The 26078-nt window shown below is 36.8% G+C and overlaps 1 protein-coding gene across 1 annotated transcript in view; it reads right to left on the bottom strand.

The window, feature by feature from the left end:
- The window catches only part of ATP2B2 (ATPase plasma membrane Ca2+ transporting 2), a 433349-nt gene that overhangs the window by 310950 nt on the left and 96321 nt on the right, over nucleotides 1-26078 (bottom strand). The window contains exon 2 of the mRNA XM_082322150.1: nucleotides 10821-10872. The gene's annotated coding sequence lies outside the window, so the exon portion shown is untranslated. The remainder of the gene's footprint in view (nucleotides 1-10820; nucleotides 10873-26078) is intronic.

Below are 26078 nucleotides of genomic sequence, written 5' to 3'. Positions count from 1 at the left end.
TTACACGTTTTTTTAGCCCAAACTCACTAAGTCTAAAACCAGGCTGTTAATTAAGAAAAATTAAGGGAAAATACACTTTAATAAACAAATGCATTACATGAATAGAAAACGCAGAGGGGATATTTAAAAACTAGCCAAGATTAAAAGCAGGAATAATGAGTTAAATTAGGAAAACAATTATTAAGTGTCTCTTTTGAATATCTGAAAACTAAAACTAGAAAATGTACTGTTTCAGAGAAAATTCTGTAGTGCCAAGAAGATACTCCCAATGAAACTTAAAGTTTTTTCTTAACTTCAGCAATTCAGTAGCAAATCATCATTAAAGTCTTGATCCCCAGGGCATCTTAGAAGTATTTTTGCAGCATTAATAATAGGCCATTTAATTCCGCCAGTTGATTTCTAATTTCTAATTAGGTTTTAATTCATGATATAACTTAACCTTTCATTCTGATAGCCTGTATTCTTAAGGAAATAGGAATTTATCTTCCTAAACTAAAAGTTTTTACAATCAAGATTGCTGGATTATGGTGTTCTTTCTGGTTGTTTATCATCTCCCTCAAACTATTCTAAAATAAATCAGTGTTTATTATTGAAACATTCTGGTTTGCCCATATCTGCTTATTCTTCTCAGCTGGCAATGGCTTGATTTTGGAAATGTTTCATCTCTAAGGCAAGAGTTGGCAATGTTCCATGAATTACTATCTATCTCAAGCCACATCAAAAGATCCTCCACACCAGGAACCTTGTCTTAAAACAGTCTTTAAGAGTTTCAACGTGGAACACTGAGTAAACTCCTCATTCCACTGCATATCACTAAAGAGACAAGGGATGGTTAACAGGCCTCTTATTTGACTTCTCCTAGCTATGGATTGCTGCAGTACTTGACTCTCTGAAGGTTTCTAGACAACAGCTCCTTCTATTATCAATCTAAAAAAAAAAAAAAAAAAAACCCAAAAAACCAAAAAAAAACCCCACCCAAACCAAAAGAAAACCACACAAACCTGCTGCTTTTTCATTGAGATTCTTATTCAATTTTCTATTGCACCAGGTGTAAGGTTACTAGCCATCTATCTCCAAGATCTCTTGTGATCTTAAACAGAATAGAACAAGAACTGGGGGTAGAACAAGAACTAGAATTAGGGTAGAACAGGAACTGGCGTAAGAACAGACTAAGGGAAGAATTAGGGTGAAATCAGAGTTGGAATAGAACAGAATTGGAGTAGAACAGAATTCCTCATTAATGCACCTCCACCTGCAATGCAGCACACTCCTAGCTCTCCCTCTGTGATTCTGGCAGCAGCAGCCATCTGCCGAGCAGTGATCAGCTACACCTTGGGAATCTTACTCCTGCACCGAGCCGTTGGAGAAACATTTCAGGATCCTCCCAATTGCCTATGCTGGGGAGAAGAGTAAGAGATTGTGAAACGTTACTCTTTTGGTTCTTCGTCAAATGCAAGTCTGAGTTTATGCCTTATGCCCAGTAGATTTTCCTGTCATGTTTCAGTTTAATTTGTTTTGTTCTAAATGTCAGCAAAAGATAAGAGTTAAGCAAGAAAAAAATTACAAGAATTTTTCTCTGTGACATATAGCACTGCCTGGATGGGATTGACAGGTGATATAACACTCAGATATTCGTTCTGACCCACAGAGGTTAAAAAGCATTGTTTCATTGCAGTGTTAGCATTTTCAGTTCTACCAAACCTTCACATCAATGCAAGTAAAAGAAATCAATGCAATTTTTTCAATTCATATTTTTTGAAAGAGCAGTGCATATTGTTCATGCTAAAAGACATGCTGTTTTTCTTTAGTTTACTGATCTCATTATAAGCAAATATGATAGCAATCAAATTTCGTCTGCCACAAAACAAACAGCATATTCAGTTTTCAACATCTAGCTAAAAACTTTTCTGGTTATAATTTGAGTTTAAACTTATATAGCATGATCACTACCATAAACAATCTGCAAAAAGTCCAGAATGGTAGCTGCAATCTACCATTAGAAAAATCCAAAGAAATAAACATTGTAATTTCAGGTTTTCTTTTACTTTGCTCTCAAAGATTTTGAAAGACCAGCTGAAAAGTATTCCTTCCAAATAAACTAAACATTTTAAACAAACCAAAGAATGATTCCAAACATTTTTCTTTCAAGCATACCTAAATAAATCTCTTTGAATAAAGGAAACTTAAAGGTAGACAAATAGATAATTTATCTTTGAGGATAAAGAATTAGAGAAGGGCTCTAAGCATTACAAAATGATACTCATGTTTCATTTCAATTGATTTTGTCTACCTAACCATTTAAAAAAAAAAAAAAAAGCTTGACTTCCTTCTTCAGGAAAGATATCAAAATATTATTTTAAAATATGATATAACAATTTCAGTTTAATAATACATATGTAAATACTAGCTGTGAAGATAATGGGATTTGTATGACAAATTTAAAAAGCATTGCTCTTCATCATTTAATTCAAAATAATCAGCATATTCTGCTGAAGATTCAATTAAAAAGCAATATTCTAAATTCATTATTCAGTTGTAAATATCAATTCAGTTTTCATGCAAAACAATATAAATCTGCAGTAAACAGCTAAATCATTCTGGAAGAGAAAGTTCGCCTGTACACCAACCCCAGTAGCAAGAGAAAATAAACAACAGAAAAGCCACAACACTTTGATACTTCTCCAAAATTAAGAATATGTGGTACAACATATCATGCCTTAACAAACCAATTTAACTCATAAAAATTTACGATAACCAAGAGGCACAATGAAAAAATATACAGTTTTTTGGTTATCAAATGTTATAAATTATTGCGTAAAAATTATGTTACTTTTTTTATGCCATGTGGGAGATGGGGAGGGTCTGTCAGACCACAATACTGATGAAAATTTCCTAATCAGGCTTGACAGATAACCAAATAAACAGATTGACAGACAGACAGCAATTGCATATGCCTCATTTCCTTTAAAAAAAAACAGACTAAAAATAAGGTCTTACTAATAATTATCACTACATCTATTATAGTGACTATTATAGCACCCACAAACTTCAACATGACGCGTATTCAACAGAAAAACAATGAAACCAGAGAGTGTATCACCCTACAGGGCACAGGAAAACCAAAGAGAGATGAATCAAATAAAAGCATCTGTCTCCCCTGCTTTTATTACTTCATTAATATCTTACCAGTGTCCTGACTGTGCTGAAGAGGAGAGTTTCAACAGCGTAAAGAAGCTCATGGGGGTGAGTTACCTCACCTCGATAAAGTGAATAAAGGAAGAAAGTACAAAGATGGGGACAGCAGGGCAAGGAACGAAGACAGGCTTTTAAAACCTGATAAACTTAGTTCTGGCTTTTCAAACCCAAGCCTAACAGCTGCTCCAAAACTCTGGCCACAGGGGAACATCCAGCTTTGGCAAAGTTGGGGAAAGCTGCCTCATGTTGTCCCAGAAAGCCTCTGCACAGCAGCAAGCTGTGGAAACACAGAGCTCCACAGCCTGCAAGACAGGACTATCGCTTCCAGATTCAAGTAGTGCCTTAAGCAGTAACGGACTTGATTTTAATGTTTTCCTCTCCTCTCCCATAAGTTCCTGTTCATTATTTTCGTATTTTCTATTTGGCATATAGGAACAGTATAATACCAGGTTTGAACCAAACTTCTCCATGACTATAAAAATATTTTTGATTAAACAGATGTCAGCAAAATTTTATGGAGTGAAAATTGAGTAACAGATGGTGAGGTTTGTGGAGTTCAAAGAGGCTGTATTTTATTAAAAAGGAAATTTGAGGAAAAGAAGTATTTTGCTGGAAATATTGATGCAGTGTTTAAGCAAATGTAAAAATATTCTTACTTGATAGAAAACGTAAGTTTAAAAAAAGGGGGGGGGGGGGGGGGGGAGGGGCATTCATGCCATAAACCTCAGATCATTAAAAAAGGGATTTTAGTCTGATTTCTTTTTACTCAATACAGCTTTTCATCCATGACATCAAGGTTCTCAAAGAAAAACAATCTACTTCATGGATGAGAAAAAACCCCAACTACCAAACCAAAAAATAACAATGACCTTGATTAAGGATCCTGGACAAAATACATCCTTTGTGTGACACATAAGCTATTGTGAAAGCAAGTTTAGGAATACTTAACTATGCGATAATAAATAGTTATCCCAAACTTACAGTATTGTAAGTATTAAACAACATCACAAATAATAGCATATGTCCTCTAGGAAATGAGACTGAGAAGAGTTATAACTCCTGACTACCATTAATGTATCACCTCTTTTCCAGCTTTACCACTTAGAATGGTAGAAAAACATTGCCACCAGTGGAATACAGACAGAGAGACAATGAAATTAAAAGAATGGCATAAATATAATTATTATAGTCTAATATGACTTCTTGCCCTATTCCTATGGCTCTCAAGTCTTTTTTTCAAGGTGATATTTTTAACATTTTATTACGCCATTGGGAACAAAAATTTAAAAGGCAAGTAGCAGTTTCAGATTCATGACCAGAGTCATTCTGCATCAAAGAGAAAGCTACAGTGCCCTACGGAATAACAGTCAGTCAGCCTCCTTTAGAGGTCCATTAGGAAAGACTCTAAGAAATCTAATAGTTTCAGAGCACTAAACCATGTGGAAAAGAGCTACCTCTTCTCCAAATGAGACTTGTGCACACAAGTCAGTTCACAGCTAAGAGACAGCCTACGATAACTACAGGACGTTTGTATTTTCACTGGAGGCACAGAAGCAGGGAGGAGTCACGGCAGAGGCACTCACACAGAGAAGAGCTGACAGAGCCATGCTCCCACCTGCAAGCTGCACCCGCCAGCGCAGCTGAGCCTGCATCAACACAACTCAGCTTTATCCAACATAGCGCACTTCTTATCTTCCCTACCAAAAGCCTGCTGGAAGCTAATTCTGACTCTGATCTCCTCCTGATGCAGCACAATTCAAAGTTTTGGTACTGTTGTGGACTAGCTTTAAGTACACACTGAAGTTACCAGTAATAAAATGATCGTGAACACATTATTAGACAGATATTATTATTAGACAGATTATTATTATTATTAGACAGATTATTAGACAGATATTTTTGATCTTGCATCTTAATTTCCCAGTGATGTCTTCTACCAGATACTTAAACTGTGCTGTCTGGATTCCTGATGTGTATAATCTTACGGAGACGTGGAAGCTGCTGCATCCTCACACTTCAGAAATGCCGCTTACACTTGTTCAGAGAGACCAAATAAAAACAGGAGAAAGCTCTTGGATTCATGTTACTACCAAAGTAATTTAGGTCATCTTTAGTACAGCCCTCCAGCCTTCCCAAGAAGCATTTGGGTACCTAATCAGATTCAAGCATCTTCAAAGCATACAGATGTTGTCTAAAATATTTTCACAGTGCTTTTAGACCTAACAATTCTGTTTTTAAACAAGCACAAAAGAGAAGCATTGGGGGGTGGGGGGTGGGGTGGTGGTGGTGTGTAATTACTCCTATTTACAGGCTGCTTTTAACAGGTTTCCATATTGGTTAAGATTGAAGTTGTATCTTACTTTCAGTGATTGAAAAATCATGGCAAGTGACACAAACTCATCAGATAAATGAGAGACCACCTTTCCAGAGATATAAAAGAAAATGCAGCTTATGTCTCAGGCGTCATCTCTTAGAGCTATTCTTTATCTTCTGAAGGCAAACACAACGATCAATCTACAAAAATCCTGAAATAATTACCCAAATACCTCCTCTTTATCTTCAGCTGTTCAAGGATTCTATAGTTTTCAAAAGAACTCTTAAACACGGGACACTTTGGTTTTTTAAACAGTCAGTGTTAATGGCATGAAAATATCACTCCAAATTTTAAAAAGGGATTTCAAAAGCTTGACCCAAGCTGATAACCTTGGTTAAGATTTTCATTTCTGGATATTTAAGATAAAATGGCTGAGGACTTATAAAAAAGAGAGAACAGTTTTATAGTCAGGAGGAGGACAGTATTTTAAGTTGCGATAAAATTCTCAAATATAAATGCTCCAAGTTAAGGTGCCAGGGTGTTCATTGTGTATTTTTTTAAAGGAAGGCCCATAGTGTCCAAGTTAACTATAATATAAGAATTGAGCTGATGGTGCAAGGAATGATCATCAGTTCAAAATTTACATGAAATCTATACTTAAGCTCTACACAAGAGGCAGTTCAGTATTTAGAAATATCCTAAGGAACGTCTCATTCTCATCAGTGCTGATGCTGAAGGAAGCATTCATAATTCTCTCTCTCACATTTCCATCTATCAGCTGTGCTTCTGCATTAACCTATTCACCCCTGTGTTTTGGGTATTAACAGCCAAGAAAATACTTCACCTAGTGCAACTAACAGTCCTCTGGCATTGCACTAGGGTACACTCGAAGCAGACCAGAGTATTTCAGTGAGTGGACCTGGATGAGTACACAAGGGCAGGGGATTCATATTAAAAAAAAATTTTGTAATTAGCTTTCATCTCATGGGGAGAAAGCTGCTATATAGGAGAAAGAGAAGAATGAAAATTACTTTAAAGATCAGCGTATTGTAGCACTTCCCTAAATTTTGGATGTAGAAAACACACTTTGCCAAATTCAGATAAATTGTCTTTTTATCAGCTTTGGAGTAAGAAGCGTTAACTCTCATCCTTCCTCGTTTTCTGACATGCTTTAGGATTCATTGTGAATGTGGCAAAGGAAATGATTTGACCTCTTGAAGAGAAGGAAAAGGTAACGGTGAAGGTCGTGTCTGGAGAGAGACTGCTTCTCCGTATTCAACATCAATGTTATGGGGCCTTGGTCCAATTTGTCAGGGCCAAACCTGACAACTACCAGTGCAGTTTATTGTGAAGTGACAGAAGGAAATAGTATGCTCTGTACAATCTTACGGAACCTTTTTTTCTGCAGTGAAAGACAGAAGAAGTCCATCTAAAAACACAAGATTATTTGCAAATGGATTAAGAAAGAAGGAAATTTGTACTAATATGCATAACACTCCCAAAATTGAATGAACTTACATAGAAATAAAAAGAGCTTGTTAAAAGCGTCATTTTAAGGACACCTCAACAGCTAATTGTTATCACATTGCAACCAGAAGTTTCTGAACAGCTGCCTATTGAACGCTTTCACTGACAAGTTGTTTAGATAAAATACCATATCCACCCTGCACAATGTCTGTACTGGAGAGGATAGTACACTGAAAACTGATACTATTCTCAGTCCATAATAATAATAATTAAAAAATATGTGAGAGTTAAATCAGCCAATTGTTAGAGTACAGTGTGGAAAAACTTCTGAATAATGAAAATAAAAAATTACTTTTTTTTTCTGACTTATACCAATACTATACTTATTACTGAGTGTATAGTACTATCTTTGATGAGAATTTATGTCATTTAGAACTACTGCCTGTAACTACACTGGTATCAACAGAAGCGAGCAAATATGCTGTTAGACAGGACTGTATTATCTAGATACAGAAATTTAGGGCAGATCCCAGATATTTTCACAGAGAATGCTATACACTTTTCTTTTTTTAAAATTCACAGGACACTGCTCTGTGCATTGGGAATGTCAGTGGATTTCTGGAAGTGGTACTGTGTTTGTGGTACTGCTCGTTACCATTGCTGACAATCTCCAAGACATGCATGTCACTAGGAGACAACACAGAAACTGTCTCACCAAATGCAGCTTCGCATTAAATGCCTTCTTTAATGGAAGCTGAAAAACACCACACACTGTTCAGGATGATGATTAAAAAAAGAAATCAAACAGTTAAGGTCTGTCTGATTAATTGCTCTACTTAGCTAATTTGATAAGCTCTCAGTCAGTTTTCTGTGCCTCCTTCATTGGCTTGATCTACTTTGTAAATTAATCTAATTATGAACACCTGCAATCAAACGTCCCATCTCTGCAAAAGTTATACAATTCTTATTTATACACAGCATTTTTAAAAGGTCAGTTAAAAAAAAAAAAAAACATCTTGCCACAAGAAGCATTTCTGGGATACAAGGAAGGCATACAATAAAGGTCATATTCAGTAAGTACAGGAACCACTCCCTGCACTCTCCAGTGTTTCATTCCCACTCTATTTGGTAATATAAACTGTATTCTTCAAGAGAATTCTAATAAAAATTACATTACAGCAGACAAAAGATGACAAATGATTCAAAGTAACTGCAAACCCCAAATCACATTAATCAGATAAGCCATACATCAGAAGGTGAATAATAATGCCAGGTTCAATTTAGAGTACCATGGGTATCTGAAAATAAACTGGGGACTTTACAAAGAAAGCTCAGTATTTTTATACCATATTAGACGCATGTAAACTGATAAAACTATTTGGAAAAAAAAAAGTTCAGCATCATGTATAGTGGACATATTTTAGATAATAAAAGATTAACTGTGTATTTATGAGCCTAGATGTATGACTTACCCTTGATTCACAACTGATAAGCAATCCATTTATATTTGCACCAGTTCTTCATACAGGACAGAATACAAATATAGTACAAACACAAAAGCTGCACTGCAGTAATTTTGGAAGTATGAACTGGAAACTGATTTTCTTTTTTAAAACTAGTTGTACTGATAGCTTTAATTGATCTCTTGATTGCTATTTCATCCTATTTTTTTCTTGTGAATATAAATTAGAAACAAAAGAAAGCACCAATTTTACCTGACTATGCAGATTTTTTGATACTAGATTTGTAATTCCTTTTCACAAAGTTATTTTGTGTGCAGAATTTTCAGTACTCTGTTTTAATTATCTTTTTCTCCCTCCCAAAACCATTAAAGAAAGATTGACTTTTTCCATCAAAATCAGAAAAGTTATAGTTCAGTTTATCTGGGTTTTCATGCTAGCCTTCATAACGTGTTTAAAAAAATTAGACTCACAATAATACTGACAGACTTGCCTAACTCATAAAAACAATTTGCATTAGTAAAATTTAACTATAAGCCCTTGAGATTAAAACGGTTTCTTTCATTTGTTGTAAAAAATATTTTAGCTAAGCAATGCCAAGCTTGGGGCCTTATGCACTAATTGTGTAAAGAAAAATTATGAACCCCTGCTTTAGAGAACATCTACAAAGCTTGCAGTGGATTACTGCTAGATGGATTCTAAAATGAAAGACACTTTTCTCATATCTCAGAACACAAAACATTGGTCCAATATTTTAAAACTGAGAATATAAGGAAGTGAAATTATTAATAGAGCCATTAACTGTCTTTGTGGGGCTCTCAGATTAATTAAATTGGCAAAGTCAGTGCTAAAATCCTCACAGCCTATCCAAACCTCCAGCAAGCACCCACAAAATAGTACAACTGCTCCAAATATCACTATGTTGTACAGAAGACTATGGAAAAAAACTCATGCATTACATGGAAAAGTTGCTAGAATGAGGGCAGAGTGTATAAAACAAACCAAAAACTGGAAATATAGAAACTTCGGCATTAAAAGACCTGACAGATGTTAAGCCTTTGTTCTTGCATTAACTCTTATTCCAGAGAGATGAGTAATTAAATGTAATATGCAACTGAGCAAGGGCTTGTCCTTGGTCACGATCTGCAAAGATGCACATAAACCTTTACCGTTGGCTGTTCAAGACGCTGCAAGCCAAACGATTCCCACGGGTGTGTTTATTAAGAAGCCAATGATACGTTAGGATTAAACATTTTTATTCAGGAAGCAGCAGTACGTTTATGAATGTATGTGACTGGACTCTCAGAAATACCAAGAAGCAGCTTAAGTGAACGTGTCTATTGATTACCTTGACAGCTTAATAAGGCAGATTTTCAATGGCTGACTGAACTTAAGTGAACTAGGGAAGAAGATTAAAAGACTGTGTCCCTTAAAGCCTTGGCTACTCCTCTGACATCTCTAATCCCATCAGCTAGGGAAAGCTGTTTATTAACTTCTGGTCTCAGAGGCAGTGGTCACTGAGTAGCACAGACATCCTTTGGCAGGTAAAGGAGAACTTGCGAGGTAGGAGAGGAAAAAAAAAGAAAAAAAGAGGGGTGGAACCACATGAGGATTCAACCTACTTCTAGTAAAAACCAAGAGGAAAAATAATTAATTTAAAAATATGTATCAGTAAACCCCAGAAATACAGAAGGTGTTTTCTACTTAACAGCTCAGAAAAGAACAGAACATAATCAGAAACCATTTGATAAATGTGAGGCTGAATTCCAAAAGCTAGTTTATTTTCATGTCATATCCATAATAAAAGTGGTAATTTGCTAATATTTGGAGAAGGGGAATAGAAGAAACATGTGCTGCTTTGGAGGAGCACAGGGGCTTATTTTGCCTATACAAAATGAGTTTATGAAATATTTTTAACTGAGTTATTTTAAGAAGTGCCAAAGAGTTGGCAGCCATGGAGAATTACTTAGCATACATAAAGAGCCTGAAGACATAGAGCCTGGACAAAATGGGATTTGCTGGACCCCAAGCTGGGCCTTTTGCGTTACTGTTTGCATCTTGTCATTTGGGGACCAGTCATGAATTAGGATGCCACTGCATTACTTAAACTACAAAAATGCTCCTGTACTGCACTGTCTGTAATTTTTAACATAAGCATTGAAACTTTGAGGCCATTACCAGACTCTTCTCAGATTTTTAAAACTAATTTTGCACTGCATGTTGTATAAAACTGGAAATTTGTCACTAATTCAGTACAAAAGATAAAGACTAAACTCATGTCAGTGTGTTTATGATCATTGCAAATGACTGACTGACAAAATAATGTAATATCCCCTGGAATGATAATGTATGTATATAACTTAACAAGATGAAATAAGGCTTACCATGAACATAGTGCACAGCGTGATGCAATCTTTGTGCCACAGCATGCAAGCCCTAATAAAAATAAAGAAAAAATAGTTTCAATTTTGAAAATATAAATTTTGACTAGATACAATGAATGTAAAATCAGAGAAAAAAGCATTTCTGGTTTCATTTAGATCCAAATGGTTTTATTGATCTCTTCTGTATTACTCCCTAACTGCAAACTTAAAAGTGAGCCTTAAAAAAAAAAAAAAAAAAACTAACACATCTTCCAAGAGAACTGAAGTGTTAAAAATTGTCTCATTCCAAAATAATCAAAATAATAATACATGTAAAAGCTATTACACTTGTTGCCATTTATAATTATCCTGTAGTACCACTGAGGTCTATAAGTCTTAAATAGAACTGGTAACCTCAATTTTTCTTAGAATCAAATATTCTGAAGGGAAAAAGGTCTAGTAAATAAATATATATATCAATCAGGGTATATGAAAGTTTTACTCAGTTACTTTTGGAGGAGATGAAAACAAACATCTCTTCCAAGAATTACATCAAGACAAACATCTGGATATCTCTCTGGTTCACAAATCTAACTACAGGATTACTAGATTTTCAACAAAGAATCTATTTAAAAACCTTCTGGAGATTATTTTAAGTAAGCAGAGACATAATACTCTGTGTGTATCATATTTGTCAAGACACAACTTAATAAGCGTACAGTCTTGTTAAACATACCATCTTACCACTAGTTAGATAATTGCTTCACTAAGCTGTGAGATTTATGCAGTTACATAGCAATGGCAGCCTTCTAAGAGTTTCAGAATAGATACATTCAGTATCTCTTTTTCAACTTTTCAAAGCACTATTGGAGCGTAACAAAATGATACACAAACTGAATGTACATTATGCTACTAACAGCCAAAAAGCAATTCTTTGAACCTGAGTTTCACTGTGAACGCTGCACACCTGTTCAGGTCAGAAAATAAAAGGACAATACAACTTATTTGAGAGTCAAGGCTAGGTTAGGTAGGTGACACAATATAAATGAAACTGAAATCTGGCACAAAAAAAAGGCTAAACCACTTGATGGAAGTGCCATAGAATCTAATTACTACAAGTGATCAAAATACCTTTCTTTCATCCTATGCTAACAGAAGTACTTGCAGTAGTTCCAAGGCACCTTGCTCCACTACCCGGGCTACCAACATCAGTTTCCCACATTTATTCTGGAGATTTCCCATGATAGCAATACATGAAAATGGCTGAAAACTAGAGCTCTATCATTTTGCATTGCATGCACAATACTGGAACTAAGCAAAAGCAGTCCATCTTCTCCATAAACTGGCAATGCAATCCGTGCATCGGATACCATCCCAGGCAATTTGCAGGTAACTCCAAGAATCAAACTAACTGCAAACAGGGAGACATATTAGAGGACAATATCTAAATGCAATAGCTTTAAAGTACAGCAAGTCAAAATAGCTTTAACAGCAGAGATTATAATGATGCAAAGTAAATTAAATAAGAAGGGGGACTCCCAGTGCAGGACTCAAAGCGGCACAGATGCAGTCACAGTGATGAGAATAATTACCTCTGTTTTGTCTACACCACAGTTCCCAATGCTTACTATTTGAGGCTTAGGTTGCAAAAAGTGTCTTTCTGCCTAATGTTACAGGTATGTCATTAAACCTCCTGCCTCCATTTGCCTCATCAGTAAAGTACTTCCACTTCTATAAGACTGGTTTTGAGTATAAATTCAGAAGATAACGTAAAAGTGCTCAAACATTAGGGTGATAAATTCAGATAAATATCTAATCAGTATTCTTAATATTATTTCTCTGACTCTATAAAGACTCAACATTTCCAGACCAGGAAAGTTAACAAAACCATAGTCCAGGATTACAAAACTGTAAGTCCCGGAGTAATCAGAGCTAGTTTTAAAATGCATCGTTGCTTTGATCAGGGATTACTTAAGGCTCCATGAGATCAATATTTCTTTATGCTTTCATCTGGCATTCGCAGAGTTTTGGAAAATTACAGTTGTTAAAGGAACTGCACATTGCTGTAAAATTCCCTGTAAAGGAGTTTGATCTGAGAAAGCCAGTCACTCACGAAAAAAATTAGATTCATACAAAATTTATTGTTAATAAAAACCTTTGTGCTTCATTTGTTTCCCTGAATAGCTTAAAACCTTGCTGGAGCAGAAATTCAGTATACCTTCAATCATTCATTTGCTACAGTTGGCTGAAAATATGAATAACCATACAGAAATTGATAATCAAAGAATTTGCTAGAGAGAAAAGTAGTTTATTGATTTTTAAGACTGTTTTTGATGAGGGAAAGGTTTCATCCTCCCAAGTGAAACTGAAGATTGAACTATAAAGAAATTGATGTGAGTTCCCACTTATTCAATACCCTAAAAATTTGTAAGAGTCACAGAGGTGGCAACGGCAGATTCTTCATCAACAAACCAGTTTCTTATGAGAAAGAAAATAGATTCTGTTTGGGGTACAAGGGCACAAGAGAAATTCGATTAAGTATTAAAGGATTCTTTTAAAGGGGAGGCGAGGGAAAGAAAAGGTTCTTTTGTCCCTCTTTCAATCAGCTCTGGGATGCTCACCTGTTACCAAATGTCTTGAGAACTTTTTTTTTATTTAAAAAAAAAAACAAAACAAAAACAACAACAAACCAAAAACCAGATACTTCTCTTTATATTTTGGGCTGCTTAAGTGACTTTACAATGTAAGTCACAGCAGTTAGAATCTACTCCAGCCTGCTCCAAGAATTGTACCCCTACCAGGTGTTTCCACACAACTACAATGAATCAGCACTTCTTGCAAATGATGCAAGAGCAGAACTACAATGGCTCCAAGTTCAATGAACTAATCTGAGGATGATTAAAGACTGGTTGTAGATACTCAGGGATATATCAGTTGCAGACTCACTGATGCCAAGTGAAACCTGTAAAATATTCCATGGTGCCTTCCTGTAAGACTCAGCACATACGCTACGCATGCTTGTTCATCCACTGTACCACACCCAGCCCTAACCTCATCTCAAGTCAGTATTTTCATCCAAGTATACTGCTCGTATGGCTTGTTTTGTTCTGTGGCATCTTGTTTGTTTGTTTTGGTTTTTGAACACTGATGAATGCTCAGGCAAACAAAGGAGGCCTGCAACTATTTTATAGCCTCCTGAACTCACTAGTAATGTTGCAGTTAAACATATTTTTTCACTCAATCTTAGAGATTATTTTGTACTACTAAAATTGTATCATTTATCCAGTATTCTGTGGCAATTTAGGAACAGCACTCAATAGGTTTATTTTTAGTAAGTGTACCTCATTCACACATTTTGTAGTGCTGCACAGAGATCACTGATCTGTATGCATGACTGCAGTGATAAGATCTGGCAACATTCTTTAATAACTGTTTAAACTGTTCTAGTCGTGTGCTTCAAGCAACATACAATTATTCCAACACCTAAAAAGAGCTTTTCCACTTGCAGTATTTTCCACTACTCAATATGTGTACCCTTGCCATCTGATAGTTAAGATTTTCCGTTATTTCCTTTATTTGATTTACTCCTTTACAGCCAACAGAGAAAGCACGTACATATAGTTCACAAACGATAGCTTAAATGTAATTTGCAAAGGCTATAATGAGAGATTCTTATTTTGATGTACAAATTGATGAGGATCAGGATGAAAAATATGTTGTCCATATTACATACTTAGAAAAATATAGAGAATGATCTCTGTGAAGACAAAAACTTTAACAAAATTAGAAAGATGACATCAGTATTTGGCATGATACTGAACAAAGCCAAACTTTATACCGTAGCTTAGACAAATCAAAGTTGCTTTGTATTTTTCAATTTACAACAAATTCCAGTAAGATATGTCCACTACAGCATCACTGAATTTCTGTCTACTCTATCTCTAAATGTCCTAGAACGCTGCTGATATACAGTAACATCGCTTAAGATAAACAAAATAAATTGAATTTGTTAACGTTATCATTGATGTAGATTTTGAATCAAGCATAATGCTTTTGTTAATATAAAAGAAGGCAGAGCTTTAGGTGAAGCAGGGATAAATAAAAGTCAGCAGTATTAGGACTGCCTCTGGGAGGAAAGGCATCCTGCTGGCCAGTGCTTTCATCTTGTGCAGTGGAAGAGACCTCAAAACCCCACTCCATTTGGCTTTTGCATCCTAGGTCAAAGGTTATTAATGCTTGAACACCGAATGAATGAAACTCTAGACCAAGTAAAGCAACATGCCATTTTTCTAAAGTGGACACTCTATCATATAATATATACAGTATGAGGACTGTGGCATTAGCAGAAATTCCATAATGAACTATGCATCTGCAATTCAAGCTGGTAGAGAAATGAAATCACAACATTTGCAAATCAGGGAAGAGAACAGGAAAGACAAACTACACTGATACTTGGAAAATACACTACCATGGAAGGAGGAGAAATTATTTCCTTAATGAAATGGTTATTGTGAGGAGTTTTTTCTTCCACTACCACCGCCCTCCAATAGTGCTACAGACCTCTACTACACCTTCAATTGTTTCCACCTTCTATAAATGTAGTATTACTCCAAGTTTAACTTACAATGTGAAATGCATCTCATCCTTCTTACAATTTCCCAGGATTTCAGTATATGTAATTATAGCATTACAAAACAAAACTGACAGCCTATGTGTTAGCTCAATATGTCAAAAAGACAGGCAGTAAAGCCTCTTAGTGGCTGTGGTACATCTACTGTCATCTCTCATCAGATGATGAACTGGAAAAGCAGCAAGTGACGGGTTTCCTTGTTCTATTATATGAGTCAAGGGCATTGTTCTAAAGAGGTTGCTGTCTCTCAGACAAGACCTAGCTAGAAATGTGAGCTGGAAACATTGCCCGATAGCAGTCATGTATTTTCAAACATGCAAAGCTGGTGCTTCCTTTATCAAAGTGACTGACATTAAAATCAAGGTGAAATTCCAGGCACCTTGAGTCTCTCTTGAAGCTAGAAGAGAGCTGTAGGCACCAAACAGACGACACTTCTCTTCTTGGTCATGAAAGTTATAGACGCATTAATTAAAACAATCCCATTCATTTTACTTGGAGATCTGAGATCACCGATGCCCTCACAGATGCTTTATTTCATTAGTGACCTAAGCTGTTAGGAATAAGAAGACAGCAGAGCTGATCATAAAAGTGTCACTGTACAATGTCAAAACCACATCTGGAAGTGACTATGCCTCAGTGTTACGGAAAAGCCTTGGTTGAGACTTCACAATATACTGAGTACTTCTTTAGGGATGTTTTGTCAATGGAAATGTTACTCTGGTGGAGGGAAGGGAAAAAAAGGTTTGGGGTTGGGTTGTGGTTTTGGTTTGTTGGGTTTTTGTAGTTTGGTTTTTTTTTTTCTTTCTTTACTTTGTCTTTAAAATAAAGACGCAAAGTTGGCATTCAACACCTAAGAAACTGTCCTGGTTTCAGCTGGGATAGAGTTCATTTTCCTCCTAGTACCTGGTATAGTGCTGTGTTTTGGATTTAGTATGAGAATAATGTTGATAACGCACTGATGTGTTAGTTGTTACTAAGTAGAGTTTACACTAGTCAAGGACTTTTCAGCTTCCCATGCTCTGCCAGGTGCACAAGAAGCTGGGAGGGGGCACAGCCAGGACAACTGACCCAAACTGGCCAAAGGGCTATTCCATACCATATGACCTTGTGCCCAGCATATAAACCGGGGGGAGTTGGCCGGGGGGTGGCGATCGCTGCTCAGGGACTGTCTGGGCATCAGTCAGCGGGTGGTGAACAATTGCATTGTCCATCACTTGTTTTGTATATTCTTTTATCGTTATTATTACCATCTTATCTTCCTTTTCTGTCCTATTAAACTGTCTTTATCTCAACCCATGGGTTTTACTTTTTTTTTTCCCCCCAATTCTCTCCCCCATCCCACAGGAGGGTGGGTGGAGATGTGTAGCAGAGGGTGAGTGAGCAGCTGTGTGGCAGTTAGTTGCCGACTGGAATTAAACCACAAGAGAAACAAATACTGACTTCAATCCACAATATATTTATATACGCAAGTATTTCATACAGTGACTATTCTATATGTTAAGGCAACAAATATGAATGGACAACTTTACCCGAATCATACAACAGATCCAGATTAATTTGATGTTAAAATTTCATTAGGTACAGTTGTGCATTTGTTGACCTTTTTTAAGATATTAATCTGTATTACCCATTTTATTCAAAGGCCATCTATTGTAGATTTAAAACAGGGAAAAAAAAATCATGTAAGAGTCTTTTAAGTGGTATGCTTCTTTGCTCCCCTGAAGTATTCAGTTTTAATAATGAAACAGGTATTTAAGATTTTAAGTGCTGGAGTCAAAGCCATATATTTCAAAAGACTCAAGGCGATGTCCAACCTTCATTTGCCTCAACATTATTCATATCCCAAGAGGCTGAACTTCTGTTCTTCTGAAATTGTTTTGGTTATAAGAACATTCAGTCACTCAAAAGGCATAGTACCATCTTTACCACAGACATATATTTTCTAAATATTCCATTTTATTACTAACAAATGGGGTTGAATTTGTAGCAGAACTCAAAAAATTTCAAAGAAAATAAAACAATTACAACTCAGCTTATGTGCAAATTCCTTCACTGTTTGTATTTACCAGCACTTCATAAATTGGAGTTATTACGAATTCCTTTAATAATTTGTCTGTCTGATTCTAGAAGATTATCTGGGCTAGAAGAATCCTCAGATAATAACAACTATATGATATTATAAAGCTTTACAGCTCTATGTACATATTTATATATGCACAAAAAAAAAACAGCTGGAGGGCTGGGCCCGAAGAGTTGTGGTGAATGGAGTCAAATCCAGTTGGTGGCCATCACGAGTGGTGTTCCCCAGGGCTCAGTATTGGGGCCAGTTCTGTTTTCTATCTTTATCAATGATCTGGACGAGGGGATCGAGTGCACCCTCAGTAAGTTTGCAGATGACACCAAGTTGAGCAGGAGTATTGATCTGCTGGAGGGTAGAAAGGCTCTACAGAGGGACCTGGACAGGCTGGATCGATGGGTCGAGGCCAACTGTATGAGGTTCAACAAGGCTCAGTGCCGGGTCCCACACTTGGGTCACAACAACCCCATGCAATGCTACAGGCTTGGGGAAGAGTGGCTGGAGAGCTGCCCAGCAGGAAAGGACCTGGGGATGTTGGCTGACAGCCGCCTGAACATGAGCCAGCAGTGTGCTCAGGTGGCCAAGAGGGCCAATGCCATCCTGGCTTGTATCAGAAACAGTGTGGCTAGCAGGACTAGGAAGGTGATAGTGCCCCTGTACCTGGCACTGGTGAGGCCACACCTCGAGTACTGTGTTCACTTTTGGGCCCCTCACTACAAGAAGGACATTGAGAGGCTGGAGCATGTCCAAAGAAGGGCAAGGAAGTTGGTGAAGGGTCTGGAGCACAAGTCTTATGAGGAGCGGCTGAGGGAGCTGGGGTGGTTTAGTCTGGAGAAGAGGAGGCTGAGGGGAGACCTTATTGCTCTCTACAACTACCTGAAAGGAGGTTGTAGCGAGATGGAGGTCAGTCTCTTCGCCCTAGTAACAAGCAATAGGAGGAGAGGAAACGGCCTCAAGCTGCGCCAGGGGAAGTTTAGGTTGGATATTAGGAGAAACTTCTTCACTGAAAGGGTAGTCAGGCACTAGAACAGGCTGCCCAGGGAAGTGGTTGTATCCCCATCCCTGGAGGTATTTAAAAAGATGTGTAGATGTGGTGCTTAGGGACATGGTTTAGTGGTGGACTCCACAGCACTAGCTTAACGTTTAGACTAAATGATCTTAAAGGTCTTTTAGAACCTAAACGATTCTATGATTCAACACAGATACTAGACTGTTTTCTCCCAGAGATCAGTTCAGTGATCCAACAACACTTCTAGACAGCTTAAGGCTGTACACCCTATAAAAACTAGTTCAAAAAGGAATGAGATTCACCTCTTGTAAAGTCTCAAAAAACGTAATTTGCGTTTGAAAAACAGGTTTTTTTATTAGAAAAAACATAGTTTCTTATTTCTGAAAGCACAAGTCAAGGACTAACAAAATGCTGCTTTTCAGGCATTCCCAGCTAGAAATCACACATTTCTTAGGCATGTAAGGCTTCTTGGCTATTTACAGTGCTGCCCGTGTGTTGAGCTGGCGTTCAGCCAGCAAACAGCACAGTAGCCAGCTCCCGCATGGCTAACTGCACACAAAAAGGGAATCAAATGGACGATCCACATGCTGTTAAGCTACTGCCATCTACCTCTGCTGTAAGGCATCCTTACACTGTGACAGCATGGACACATTCACACCACATGTCTCATTATGCTAAATCAAACCTGCTATCAACTATGTGCCAAAAGGAGAAAAAAACCCCAAATTTGTAAACATTTTAGGGGAAGAAATTACATGACCATAGGCTACAATGGCTACAAATAAGACAAACATACTTGCAACAGACCAAAAAATAAAAAAATAAATCCACACAGAGTACAAGAAAATACGTTTGGTGTGCTCTGCATTATGTAACAGCAATGCCTCCGAGCCTTCTGCACGACAGCAGAAGCTGTCAACAGGGGATAAGCAAAACCACAAAGCAAGCAACCTGATTTAGCAAAAAAATGCAAGTCACTCACTTATCTCAACAAATGACAGGTTTAATGAACACAGCCACTCTACAGATATTTTCATTTAGCAAGCATTTGGAAACAAAACCGCTTGTGGGAAGGAGGACTCCATCATTCTCCCTCATTAGTCTTAAACTCATCAGCTAGGAATGGTTCTATTATCCCAGCCCTGTGGATAAGCCACTCCTTTGTTTCATCTCATTTATAATTTTTCAACATCTTTTCACAAAACAGAAGCATCATGCCAAAGTCCAAGTACTCTTTCCACTATAGCTATTATTAAATAGTATGTATTCCCCCCACCTTACTTTTTGTACAATTTGCCATTGGTACTTTTGAGCTTTAACTTCCCTCACTGTATAATGAATGGCTCTCCTTAGACATAGCCCCCTTCTCTCCCTTCTACTTTCTTAATATATGTAAATGTACAACGAGAATTTTCAAAGCCATCTAACAAACCTGGATATCAATTTCTCATTGGAAATCTCTGCAGCAGCTCTGGGAACCTCAGCCTCCCTCTGTGATTTTGTTAAAAAAAAAAAAATCCACTTAAGTGGTCAAGGAATCATTGAAGTTTTTATTGTATAGATGTATTTTTTTTAATTTATTCATGAAGAAATATTTTTAAAGACTCTGTTGAGTTACAGAGGATTTAACATAGTGTTATTACATAACTAGTTCAACAGCTTCCCCCACCATGTACTTTTCTCTGCATGTAAATTTTTTTGAAGTTATTTCTAAGGCAATAACTCGATATCAAAAGTTTAATTTCAGAGTGTGACAGATGACAAATATCTTCTTCCTATTTAAGTGCTCCCCCCACAGTGCTATTCTAGTCTGTGCAGAATATAAATGACCAACTGAAGAAAAAGAAAAAAAGTTAATTATGAAATATTTTCATAAGCATCTAGTCAAAAGCATTTTTCAACGTTTTTCATTAAAATCCACATTTAAGAGAGAATTAATACAAGGGGGGGGGGGAAGTTACCCTCCCCAAATGATGCTGATTAAAGTGCATTTCTTCAAGAGCTGCAAAGATTTGCTTAGCAATAAATCAGTCTGTTGTCTCCTCCCAAGGAAAAAAAATATGCCTTTAGAATTTATGGTAGCCACATTTATTGTAAATACATTTATGACACTACAACAAAGGAATGCTGCCAGACTGCTCCATGTATACAGAAAGGACTAATTTCTGCAACCCTCTTTTAGTATAAAGGACTGCAATAAGTTTAACATAGAAGTTCAGTGTGTACTTAAATGCTGAACTTGAACATATCTCAAGAGTTCATAGTACTGCAAGCCTTCATGTAAGAAAGATTAATCAACCTTAATGTTAAACCCACCAAACTGTCTAGGAAGACTGTTAACCTTTTCAGTAATTCTAAGAAAATAGGTTTAATCTACTGCTGTGCTTGCTGTTATACCAGATGTTCGCAAGGACATCTCTGATTCTCACTGCATGTTAGTGACATAGCCACTAACGGCTATGCTGTTAGTGAATTTTTATCACACTACTACTTTTTCAAATATTAAAGAATAACAAGAATTTTCTTTTTTTGTGCTTCCTTCTGCTTCTTTTTTACCTGAACATGACTGGGAAGAGTCTCAGTTGATGTGCACAGGAAAATAACTTCTTTCCATTTGAGAGAACCTCTCTCAACCATTAGAGAAAACCACGCATACACTTTAAGTCAACCCTCAAAAGAAAAAGGGCTGTAATTCTGTTCTCATTTAGTTTTGCTGGCTAGTGGAGCATTCATCCTGCTGTATAAAGGTCATATCCATAGTCAAGGCCTGCCAAGAGATAACCTGCAGCTTAGCTAAAGATCTTCTCACAGGAAAGAGCTATAAAACACTGAAATTACAGCAGTTTGCCAGGCAGACAGATCCTAACCATAAGCATCTTACTGTGAATTTAGAAAACTAGAAGCACCCCCACCATTTCACACAGTGCTTTAACACACCTTCTTTTTATTTTATTCATATACATTGTTTGAGGGTAGGCTACAAGCACCTGTCTGCTGGGCACAGCGCAGCACTATGGGAAGATCTGACCTCGAGTCCCAGTAAAAGCACAGACACGCTTCTGTAGTGCTGCTTCAGAATAATTTATACTCAATAACAAAAGTGTATCACTGCTGGTTCTGGAGTTAGCTCAGCTACCTCTACGTAGCATCCCACTTGCATTGCAACCTAATAGGGGATTTTCACAGTAGGTTTATTCATCAAATTAAGATGCCTGCCTGGACCAAAAGCTTAGGATCACTGAAAGAGTGATTAAAAGAGTTCCTAGAAAAGTAATCTGCGCATCCATTAGGTGCATCCAAACATTCCGGATTTGAGAAAGGATTTATACCTCCCTGTTCACGGAACTGTGGTTAAACTGTTTTTCTGACAAAGTTTTACCTGAAAATTAATTTATTTTCTCTCTTAAGGTCTTCCAAAGCACCAGCAAAGTATGGTGACAACATTTCCAAGAAAGATTATTTATGCAAAGATGCCTTCCAGAATTTTCTTAAACTAAGTTCAAAGCTGGTTTTCCCATCACTTATAGTAACCATACACATAATTATTCATTATAAATTGTTATTAATTACTCGTGCTACAACTTGAACTACTGCAAGGTATCTTGCCACTGTAGTCCCATACCACATACCACTCTTACAGAATGAAAAAAAGAAGCAAAAAGAAATATAGGCAATCAGAGGATTTGCACCAACTAAATTGATGTCCAGAGGCATCATGAAACACTGAACGTTAAAGACTGCTGATATATCTGAACTCCTTCAGAAATGAAAGGATGGAGAAAATGAAACACATAGATATATCCCAGTTTCATCACAGTGACCTGTAGATAATGCAATTCTGCTGGCCAAAGGAGTATTACCATTCTGTTCCATGTTATAAATACAGTAACTGTCATACATAAATGCAGCTCCAACATAGCTTTCAATTGTGTGTTGGCTGATTTTGACCCCTCTAGCTCAAGGAGAAAAAAGAATTTCCCCTCTTCAAAGGGAACAAGTATTGCTGCTGCAGCACATTCAGTCAATTATTAACAAGAATTCTGGAACGAAGTTTATAAGTGGATACATACTTACCAGGAAAGTAAATAAATATTACAGGTAAAGCCTATGAGGAAGAGAAAAACGCTGTTGTTTAAGAGACAGTTTGACAATCTCAGAGTTCCTGGAGTTATTAGAATTTAACCACCTCCCTTAACGTTTGTTCTTTGTTGTTGTTTTCTGTATTTCTAAAGAAAGAGTTCCAGACTTTTCTTGATACAGATCAGAAAAAATAGTGCAGATAAAAGGAAATAAGCCTGATGAATCATCTCTATCCCCAATTAGAAGCATAATACTTTGATGTCATCATCTTTCCTTTTCTCATTCCTTTCTTTCCCTTCTTTTTTCTGCTTTGATGTCACCAACAAAAAATTTTGGTCAGGGCAGACTGAAAACTGCCTAATGAAGTTCCAAAGTAGTATAGGCAGAATTTTTCTCAAATTATTTCTGGTCTAATTTAAAGCAACAATTCTACAAGGAACAGGATTATAATCTTGATAAGGTGGTATTTGTTATTGTAGAAAGATACAAAAATTTGCAGAAGATTAGATGTTTCTGAATACTTCCTCTGATCTTGCCATTACAGTTTCTTTACAGCAGCAGTTTTCTCAATAACAACAACAATAATAAACAAGGTAGTTTTGGAGTACGTGAATAACGATGGAACCATAATGGCAATTTGCAAACATTTTGTACGTCCTCATACCAAGACATTATGTATGACAAGCAGCATCTGACACAGATTTCTCTGTAAATTAATCGGTTGGCTTTTTATGTGAGACATTATGCTTTGCCTGTTTATTAATGCCTATGACTCAAAAGCAGCAATCAATTAAATTTTCTTTGATTAACTAAAATACAGAAATTATTTTCATGGCACATATAGAAGTGGCTCAAGATGAATTCTTTTGATTACAAAGCAGACAATAGGCCACTTTATCAATTAAAATGTAACAATGAGATGCCAGTGAAAGTTTTTCTTGTGGTTGACAGTTAACTCTATTCTTAAACTATTCCTTTTACCATCTGTGGCTGGACTTTTGAAAGAATGTTTACAAGACCTGTTTGGAGGAATATTGTTTTGTCACCAGTATATTTTCAGGTGCCTAGGACTATTCCCTGCATTGGAGGAGTATTGTTTTGTTGCCAGTATTTTAACATGCCTAGGACTGTTCCCTGCAAGCCCTTCATAAAAGAATTCACTGGAGCACACCACTACATACTCTTTTTAAAAAACAAGTGATTATAATCTCTCTTCTGTTAAAGGCAAAACAGTGGTCTTTCAGCAAAGCATCAAGGAAAAGCAGTAAGTATTTTAAAATATTTCTTAGCTCTTCAAGACTTCTCCCGCATAGCTTTCCCCCACACTATTGTCACAAAAAGGCAACACTGACAGCTCTTCAGGCTCCAGCAGGAAGCCACCCACACACAGATCCAGAAAAATTCTGCCTTGATAAACTGGCTTCTCCCGGCCAGGCCTCGACGTGACATCGCACCTCTTCCTACAGCAATACGGCGCTGGCAGGATCTCCCTCTGGGAACTTGTCATCTGCCACAGAAAGCGCTTTACAAACAACAGTGTTGCTTCCAGCTCACTTATCTATAGGATCCAGGAGCAGAGCAGGCTACAGTGCCTTTTATGAAGTCTCCCATTCCATGCCCTGTCTACCCTACCCTCAAAACACATTATGGCCTCAGGAGCTGAATACCCCACGTATTCTGAGAAGCCAAAACTAAGCTGACTGTACTGCTTCCCCTCAATGGCAGGAAGTTTTATGGGCAGGATCAAGGAGCACATGCAACTAGACAATGTAGTCTGCTAGGTGTTACTATATTGCAAAAGGATAGCCAAACAGAGGCAAAATCAAGTTTATTCCCCATGATAAAGGGTGATCATGCCAGCTTAGTTTCCTGATAATTACCTAACTGAAGATACTCATTAGTCACCAGTATGTTCACAAATATTAGAATACATTTCAGCTGAAATTTTCTGTGACAAGGGGTTTTGCTAACCTCTGTAAATTTTCTAGGTTTAAAAAAAAAAAAAGACCCCTTATTATGGATTAGAGATATTTGTTTTTACTGACTGTGTTTCTGCACAGGGGAAACAACACTAGTTTACAATACATAGTTAGAATAAATTGATTGTTCAAGATCATTTCTAAGTATGTGAACAAATACTTGAGGAAATACAGACATAAGACTGTTTCAAAGATTGTAACGCTGTACTGTATTTATCTTCCTTTTCTGATAAACAGTGCCTTTTGACAAGAGAAAATGGAAGGAAGATCCAAGGAAATAAAACCGCTGCCATCACCTAAAGGAAATGTAACATGATTTCAGTTTTACCAGAGATTAGATATATTAAATGCAAATACATGCAAAAATCCTATTCATAAAGTCTTTTGGAGGTCTTAAATAACTTTTTTTGTAAAACGTGTCATTCACAGAATAAATGCAGATGTATTAAATTGTGTGAGGTGTGATGTAATTCATTTTAAGTTTGTATTAATTTTTTTTGTTTGTGAGATTTTTGACCCTCATTTGAGATCATCAACATCAAATCCTCAGTGGCTTCAGCATGCACAAATATGGTCAAGTCAAGTGCATGGGAATCTTACAAAGTTTTGCACAGAATGCTCAGAAACGTTTACCACATCAGTGGTGATTACATGATGAAAATGCATCAAGATTATGTAAATTCCAATTGATGACAAATATTTAACTTTACACAACGAGCACCCACATGCCAAACTAATGAAGCTGGAAAGCAATATAAATCATAATTACTATGCGTTTCAACAAGAAGTGAGCCAACAAATAAAAGCTGGCAAAATGCTAGCACTACTTTTCAGTAACTGTGCAAAACGTATCAGGCTTTCGGCAAGTAAAAAAGTGTAACCAATAGTTGTCCACAAAACAGACTAGAACCAATACAGACATTGCTTATGTTGGTATTACTAGGTATTACCTATTACTTACAGGTACTGGCATCATTATTATTCCAGGTTTCCCCATATGGATCCCTCCAGATAACAATTCAAAGCCTTTACCCATTGCTGTCACCATTTCTTCAGTTAATGAGCCGTGAAGAAAGCTCTACTCACAGGTACTTCTAGTACATATAATGTGCAACATAATCAATGTTTTGTTTTGCAGTCTAGCTTTATTTACTGCTTGAACTGAAGACGACTCTTCAGACATCCACAACAGTACCACAAAAGCCATTTCTCCAGCTTCTAATAGGGTTACAAAAAAAAAATCTGAATAGCTGCTTTTCCAAGCAGTAAGTAGCTCTAACGCCACTAGAAACTACAACTGAAAAGCAATGCAAAGCCTTTCTTTACTTCCACCAAAAGTCACTTACTTTTCTATAACTCCATTGTAATTTACATCTGGTAACTGGGAAACATCTCTATTCATGATACTTAGTTATGACCAGTTTCACAGAATAAAACCTGCCCAAGAGCAGCACGCTGCTGGTGAATTTTGCTTCCACAGACAGGCCAAACAAAGACAACATTC

Source organism: Platalea leucorodia (genome assembly GCF_965183815.1).
Source record: "Platalea leucorodia genome assembly, chromosome: 9".
Classification (NCBI taxonomy): Eukaryota; Metazoa; Chordata; class Aves; order Pelecaniformes; family Threskiornithidae; genus Platalea; species Platalea leucorodia.
Note: the sequence above shows the minus strand (reverse complement) of the source record. Positions and strands in the feature narration are given on the sequence as shown.